At 42.0% G+C, this 7,949-nt stretch overlaps 1 long non-coding RNA gene across 1 annotated transcript; it reads left to right on the forward strand.

The window, feature by feature from the left end:
- Positions 1-1,077: 1,077 nt before the first annotated feature.
- LOC143989172 (uncharacterized) lies at positions 1,078-7,708 on the forward strand. The gene is made up of 2 exons (XR_013277004.1): positions 1,078-2,023; positions 5,960-7,708. It is a non-coding gene; the product is annotated as an uncharacterized LOC143989172 (long non-coding RNA).
- Positions 7,709-7,949: the final 241 nt, after the last annotated feature.

The following is a 7,949-nucleotide window of genomic DNA, read 5'->3' on the forward strand; positions in this document are numbered from 1 at the left end:
TCTTTCTAATTCAATGTCTACACACAAACTATAAGCCTACAATATCTGAGGCTACTATAGCAATATGTGTTAAGCTTAAACAGGAGAAACAAGAAGTGAGAAATTCAGACAAAGAGAAAAAAAACATTTAGAAGGGAAATCGAAGGAAAAGGTAAGTGAACCAACAATGCACTAGCTTAAAGTAACCTATTTAGAAAATAAAACACGAACCTTTACAACCCCTTTAAGATATTGCTTATTTGAACATTATAAGATTGCATAATTTGCATATTTGCACAGTATTTTACTAAGCTTAACACATATTGCTATAGTAAAAAAATCCTCCCAGTTGCCAAGTACCAGTGATCAGACCCCCCAATCCTGCAATGGAAATGCTCTCACCCATGGACAGCAGGGCAGCGTGAATCTCCCTCATCACATTCTTGTACAGCTCCTTCTGCCAGTCCTCCAGAGAACCCCACTCCTCAGCCGAGAAGCAGGCCGACACATCATGGAAGGTCACCAGGGCCTGCAAAGGGAAAATAAAATACAAGACCTTCAATGGAGTCACTGAGCAGAGTTCAGCTACTCACCAATGGACATTTTCATGCTGAATTCAGGGACCATTCAATCCAGGTGCCATTAAACAAACAGCTCACCATCAGAGGTCTACTGAGGGCCCCATTATGTCTACTGAGAGACAGATTAGCAATATTGGGGGTCACAATATGTCTACTGAGGGCCCCATTGGGTCCACTCGGGGCCCCCATTAAGTCTACTCAGGGCCCCCATTAGGTCTACTGCGAGGCAGATTAGCAATACCGAGGACTGCATTAGGTCTACTGAGAGTCACATTATGTTTACGGAGATTCAGAAAAGCTCTACTGGGGGCCACATTATGTCTACTGAGGGCCACATTATTTCTACTGGGGGCCACATTATGTCTACTGAGGGCCACATTATGTCTACTGAGGACCGCATTATTTCTACTGGGGGCCACATTATGTCTACTGAGAGTCAGATTACCTCTACTGAGGGCCGCATTATGTCTACTGAGGGCCACATTATGTCTACTGAGAGCTACATTATGTCTGCTGAGGGCTACACCATGTCTATTTAGGGCCTTGCAGCGTCTACTAAGGGCTGCATTAGGTCTCCAAAGGATCACAGCTACTTACTTCTAGAAACTGATAATGCAACTGTAGTATTTTGGAACTTTAACCCTTTAAACTGTGCTTTAAACGGGCTGTGGCGCCTGATCTCACCACACTATGACTGGCTGCACAATGCTGCATTAGGTCTACTGAGGGCTGAATTAGGCTTGCAGAGAGCCCCACTGTCTATTGAGGGCTGCATTAGGTCTATTGAGAGTCGCATCAGGTCTACTGTGGGCCATACCTACTTACCTCCAGAAATCAATAATAGCATTTTGGAATGTAACCCCTTTACACCAGGTGGAGCCACGCTTTAAATGGGCTGTGATGCCCCAAGGCGGTAAATGGGGCTTCCAATCTTGCCTGGGATTGGCTGTAAAATGCTTAAGTCGTCGTAAGCCCTGCCTACTGAAGGGATATTTAGCTTAACCGCTTTCATTCTTTAAGAAATTTAGTTTCCATTTTGTGTCTCTCTATAACATCCACCTCACAAAATGTATGCTCAAGTTTTGCTAGTCTAGTTTAGTTTCCCATGTTACTGTTATCTTATTTAGTTTCTTGGAAAGCACATGATTTTGAGGAATTGCTAGTTTCACTTTTATTGTAGGCTGTACTTGTATGTGATTGGATAATCTGTATGACACGTTCAAAGGGTGTTACTTTCTGAAAGCCCCCTTTAAATATTCACACCAAAGAATAAAGATTAGATTTGCTCGGAGAGACTTTGTTGTTTTGTGTCATTGTCTCAATGGGCGAATCTCCCAGGCCTGTGTGGGGATTGATCGTCACATTTTACCAGAGGTAATTGAAGGGTTAACGACCTCTAGACAATCTACATTCCCTTCAGTTTGGGGGCTCGTCCGGGGTCGATTATAATATATGTCTATATGGTGAGTTGAATTGATATATGTATCTCTCACTGTGACATCTATTTAAAAAATCGTTCTTTGAACCTGTGATTTATGTAGACGTTGTTTTCAGACCTCGTTGATAAGTTTAACTGCTCTGAGAAGCAGTAAAAAAAGCTGTTCTGAGTTAACAGTGATAAAGCCTTGGGTGGGCTTTAATGGACTCTGAGAAGTTAATTTAATAAGACTGCTTTAAGAAGCAGCACCTGTTCCCGTGTGAACAGGTAGAGAAGCCTTGGGTGGGCTTTAATGGACTCCGAGAAGTTCATTTAATAAGACTGCTTTATGAAGCAGCACTTGTTCCCGTGTGAACAAGGAGAAAGCTCTGGGTGGGCTTTCACGGACTCTGAGAAGTTGATTTATACAGTACTGTAATTATAAAAAAAAGTCTGCTAAAGTGTGACGACAAAACCCTTCTCTTTGCTTATCTTCCTATCGCCTGTAGAAGTTTATAAGATGATCTGTTAACTGTTTGTGTGGAATTTGTCAGCGTTGTAAGGTAAGACGACGCTTTCCACTGCACTGTGTTATAAGAGTACGTAAATAAAAGGCGACAGACTTGTCTTGCGGTGAACTCCCGACTCCTTTTTGTGATTGATGGAAGTTTCCCAACTGAAATGTAGAGCGATGCTACAGTATCTGCTGAGTATTTATGTTTTCTCTTAATGATTTACATATGAATGTTTTGACTCCAATGTATGAGATAGTGAGCATAGTAGCAGTGTTTATAACACTCTCTTAAGGTAATACATGAATTGGCATAGTCGGTAGTATACTCTGAGGCTAACTTTTGATCAAAACATGCTATTTGAGTAATTCTTTTTGCTATTGACATCTCTTGCACAGGGGAAGCCAGGTGCAAAATTTGAATATTTGGCTTTTTGCCAACAGGGTTCAAGTGCTAATATCTCACTGACCGTAATAGATAGTGAGGAATTCTTTGCGGCATTGGTACTACAGCAATTGAAAGTACCGTTTGAACCCGTTGGCACGCTGCCAAAAATTTGAAATAAAAATTGTTTGGTTATAAAAATAAGAAAAGTAATAATGCACAAAGCTTGCTTGTGATCAGGGGAACCTCTGGCCATAAGGAGTGCTTGTTGGAATTTTGCCAAGAAAAAAATAATAAAAAAAAAAAAAAGTAAAGGAAATAAAAGTCAGAATGTTTAGAAATAAAATAAGGATGAAAATAAACATGCTGTGGAGATCCCCGGCTGGACCGAGGCTCCCTATAGCATCCTAGCCACAACATTATCCACGATGGGTTTAACAGAGACATGAGATGGTGGATTTAAGGGTTAAATCAATGTTTTCTATGCATGTACCATGCGCCCACCTCCTCCCCCTTACATTCCACAACCAGATAAGAGTTTCATGAAAGACTTCATTACATGAGGACACACAGCAAATATCAGAGTGGGCTACAAGCACAATAACTGATTTCTGACAGCGAAGGATGCTGCAGGATGTTTTGACATCCTTAAGCAAACACCAGTGCAGACACATTATCAAAATGATTTCTCAGGAAATAAAAGGGGTAACTTTTATAAAAGGGAGGGGGCAAGGACAAAGAGGGGGTTAAACACAGAGACAACCAAGAGGGAAATTGTCTCGCCCTACATTAACATTAACCCAGTAAGAAGGCAAATGGTGACTATAGGTTTGTACAAGACCTAAGGGCCATCAATAGCCTAATGGTACCGATTGCCCCAATAGTGCCTGATGTGTCATCAATGCTGCCATACCACAGGATGCAGAGTATTTTATTGTGATTGATTTATTAAATGCTTTTTTTATTTCCGTCCCTGTGGATGAGGAGACATAGCCAATCTTTGCTTTCTAACTAACATGGTGTAGAATGCCCCAGGGTTATGTAGACTCCTCTGCAGTCTATTCCATTGTCCTCCAAACTACTCTCAGAGCTTGGATACCAGGACACTGTTCATCCCTGCTGCAGTATGTGACTCCTCATCTGCAGTTCTACTCGGTGGCCGCCCTGGAGGATGGGGGGGATCTTTTGAAATGTTTTTTTTTGAAAGTGGTCACAAAGTGTCAAAGAAATTATTGCAATGGTGTCAGGAAATGGTTGCATATCTTGGTTGTGTACTCTCAAAAGGAGAAAGGAAAGTCAATCACAAAAGAGCTATGGTTCTTGTGGGTCTGCCCCGCCCACTTACTAAGAAAGACATGCTTACCTTTCTTGGTATGATTGGTTACTGCCGCCAATGAATACCTGACTGTTCCTACTATGACAATCTCCTGAGACAAGCCATAGGTTCAGACATGCCAGACTGTATAAAATGGTCAGATGAAATGTGCAATGCTTTTGTGTATTTGAAAAATGCTATGGTAATGGCTCCAGGGCTCGGCCTCCCTAATTATGGAAAAAAATGTTTTATTTGTTTGCAAGGGAAAATTGTAAGACTTTGTCAGGTGTCCTCGCTCAGGAGCATGGAGGCAAGTTGCGCCCTATTGTTTTTTTTTCCTCAAAGATGGTTCCGGTGCAGGTTCAGGGCATGCCTGTGTGTCTCAGAGCTCTCGCGTCATGCGCGATGATGGTTCAGATGACCACTTCTTTCACTCTGGGGCACGACACCACATTTCACACCACCAACAATGTATCAATCCTATTGAAAAATGTACATACACAGCACATGTCTGCTCAGAGGTTGAGCGGCTATGAGGTGATCGTGCTGTCTAATCCAAAATTGCACATCAAATATGCTTCTCCAAATGCAGGACCAGCACCAATCTTAAATGCCCTTTAGAATTAAAAGGAGAGCAGGATGAGGTTGTGCCACAACATGATTGCATAAACCTCATTCACCAAGACACATCACCCAGGTCTGATTTATCTTTCACAGCACTGCAGAGCACACACAGGCCAACAAACAGATAGCCAAGGGAAATGCTCTGGCTGGTTTAGCTGCTAAACAAGCTGATATTTCACAAAATGCACAGATCTAAATGCCCATGCTAGCCCCAGAATTGCCCTTCTATGATCAGGTTCTTTCAGATTTGCAGGGATTTGCAGAAGAAGCTGATCTCAGGGATTGGGACAAAATAAGTGTGCAGAAAGATCCAAAGACTGGACTTCTCTGCAAAGAGGGGAAGCCATGTATACCAGTAGCTAGTGCATCACTTTTTATTTCCCAGTACCATGGAATAGGTCACAGAGGCTGGAAGGCCACTTGTGAACTATTGGAGAAAGATTTTTTATTTTCCAGAACTTTCCTGAAGGATTAAAGATTATGTATCAAGATGCATCACATGTATCAGGAGCAACCCACACAAGGCCAAACACTCCTTTTACACATTTGCAGATTGACTTCACACACATGCCCAAACTAGGCAAAAGACAGAAATATCTTTTGGTAATTGTGAACATTTCCTCAAGACGAGTTGAACTTTTTGTAACCACAAAAGAAGATGCACAAACAGTAGTGAGGATCCTCATTCAGGAAATCATTCCTCGATGGGGATGCCCACTTCAAATAAACTCAGACAATGGACCTACATTTGTATCAAGGGTCTGCCAGGACTTGGTAAAAACTCTCAAGATAGAATGGAAGTTTCACATTCCCTACCACCCTCAAAGCTCAGGGATAATAGAAAGAATGAACAGAACAATTAAAAAAATACAAAATAAGAAAGGCCACAGGAGGAACCTTTGCCAACTGGAAGAAGGTCCTCCCAGCAGTCCTGGCAGAAATAAGAATGACCCCTTCCAAGACAACAGGGTATTCACCTTTTGAAGTCTTGATGGGTCTACCTTTCCCCACCCCATAGGCTAGAGCACCTTTAATGATAGAAAAGGGAGATTTAGACTTAATACAGGAAGAATATATAAGGAAATTGGTTGAAACATTGGATACAGTTGAGAGAAATGTTGCTCGCACCTCTCCTTTTTCTTCACAGGAAGCTACTCACCTCTTTAAGGTGGGAGACACCGTGGTGGCCCAATAGCTGAACAGAAGTAAGAAGCAAGAGTATCCCTTTGGACCTCCTACTACAGTGGTTGCAGTGACCAGAACAGCCACCCCAGTGGAAAATTGGCAGTCCTCGATCCATACCAACAGAGTGAAAAAGGTTGCCCAAAGCCCCAAGAGCTGGAAGGAGATCTTGGATACAGGAGGCCCTCAAGCAGAAGTCCAAGCAGAGGAAGGAGGAGTTCCTGGGAAAGCAGGTCCGGCCAGAGAAGATCACCTCGCTTATTTCACCACAGACATCTGGCAAGGCATTTTGCCTCCTGATCCTGATCTCTCTGACAGTGTTCCTACCCACCTGAAGATTTGGGTGCAATTAAAAGTATCTGTGGGAACACACACACATACATACATACACACAAGAGAGCATTACAGTGACACAAGCTAGAATCAAGAGAGAGACTGAAGATAGTTTTACTGATAAGATGCTTTTGCTAAAATTTAAGTATGCTTATGCTCGGGAAAAAATCAGGGTATGAAGAATGTAGGATATGTAACAAATTACATCCTAGCACTGCCTGAATTTCCCTTTTGTCTGTACCTTTAAATATTTCCTCCTTTCTCAAGGAGACTCCTCCTCCGGTATTCCTGACTAACATATCCACTCTGTACATAAACAACTTTGTTAACTTTCCAATAGCAGGTAGAAGTCATTCCCCTGATTGGTGTTTTAATTTAGGGAATGAGACACAGACTAACCTTTCTTTCTGCAGCAGGTCAATATTTAACATCAAGATGTGGGAATCCAGAGTCTCTTCCCCTGCCTGCTCACTGTTTCAAGTATCTGACCCAGGGTTAAACTGTACTTTGCATAACTTTTATTCTTTCCCTAAAAATGTAGGTGAAATATTGCACCAATAATCGCGACACAGGACAAGTACACTCATGAGATTGTCGCTAAGAGATCTTTTGCACTAGGACAAAGTATTTATGTATGTTGTGGGAAAGTGTGTTATCCCTGGGTGCCCCTTCATATTAAGGGATGGTGTTACCTTGAATACTTGGTACCTGTCATGGGAGTGGTAGGGGATGATGAAAGGGGACATCCCTTAGAAGTCAGCTCCAGCAGGAAGCTAGGGACATTGCTAAAACATGGAGCCCATTTGCCAATGCAGGATTTGGGCTTGGAGTTATATTTTAATGGTTAAAAGACATTGCCCTTGTTATTGTTATGATATTTATCCTTGCTCTGATTCTTTACCTCTGCTTTAAGTGTTGCACTTGCATAGTTGCACGCCTTCAATCTCCTGATAAGGTTCTATCCTACATGACATACATGAAGAGTCATCAGGCAATCAACGCCACAACCCCAAAGAAGTATTAAGACACAACATAGAATGTAGAAATCATCTTATATGATCTAAGAGGGGATTGAAGGGATATTTAGCTTAGCCGCTTTCATTCTTTAAGAAATTTAGTTTCCATTTTGTGTCTCTCTCTAACATCCACCTCACAAAATGTATGCTCAAGTTTTGCTAGTCTAGTTTCGTTTCCCATGTTACTGTTATCTTATTTAGTTTCTTGGAAAGCACATGATTTTGAGGAATTGCTAGTTTCACTTTTATTGTAGGCTGTACTTGTATGTGATTGGATAATCTGTATGACACGTTCAAAGGGTGGTACTTTCTGAAAGCCCCCTTTAAATATTCACACCAAAGAATAAAGATTAGATTTGCTCGGAGAGACTTTGTTGTTTTGTGTCATTGTCTCAATGGGCGAATCTCCCAGGCCTGTGTGGGGATTGATCGTCACATTTTACCAGAGGTAATTGAAGGGTTAACGACCTCTAGACAATCTACATTCCCTTCACCTACCAACTCCCGATCCTTAGTAGTTGAGTGTGAACCAGGGGCGGACTGACAACTCATGGGGCCCCCGGGCAATCAGAGCTTATGGGGCCACACAGTATACACATACATGTA

The sequence above is a fragment of the Lithobates pipiens genome, unplaced genomic scaffold (assembly GCF_037356315.1).
Source record: "Lithobates pipiens isolate NorthernLeopardFrog02 unplaced genomic scaffold, aLitPip1_a1.2 Scaffold_18, whole genome shotgun sequence".
In the NCBI taxonomy this organism is placed as follows: Eukaryota; Metazoa; Chordata; class Amphibia; order Anura; family Ranidae; genus Lithobates; species Lithobates pipiens.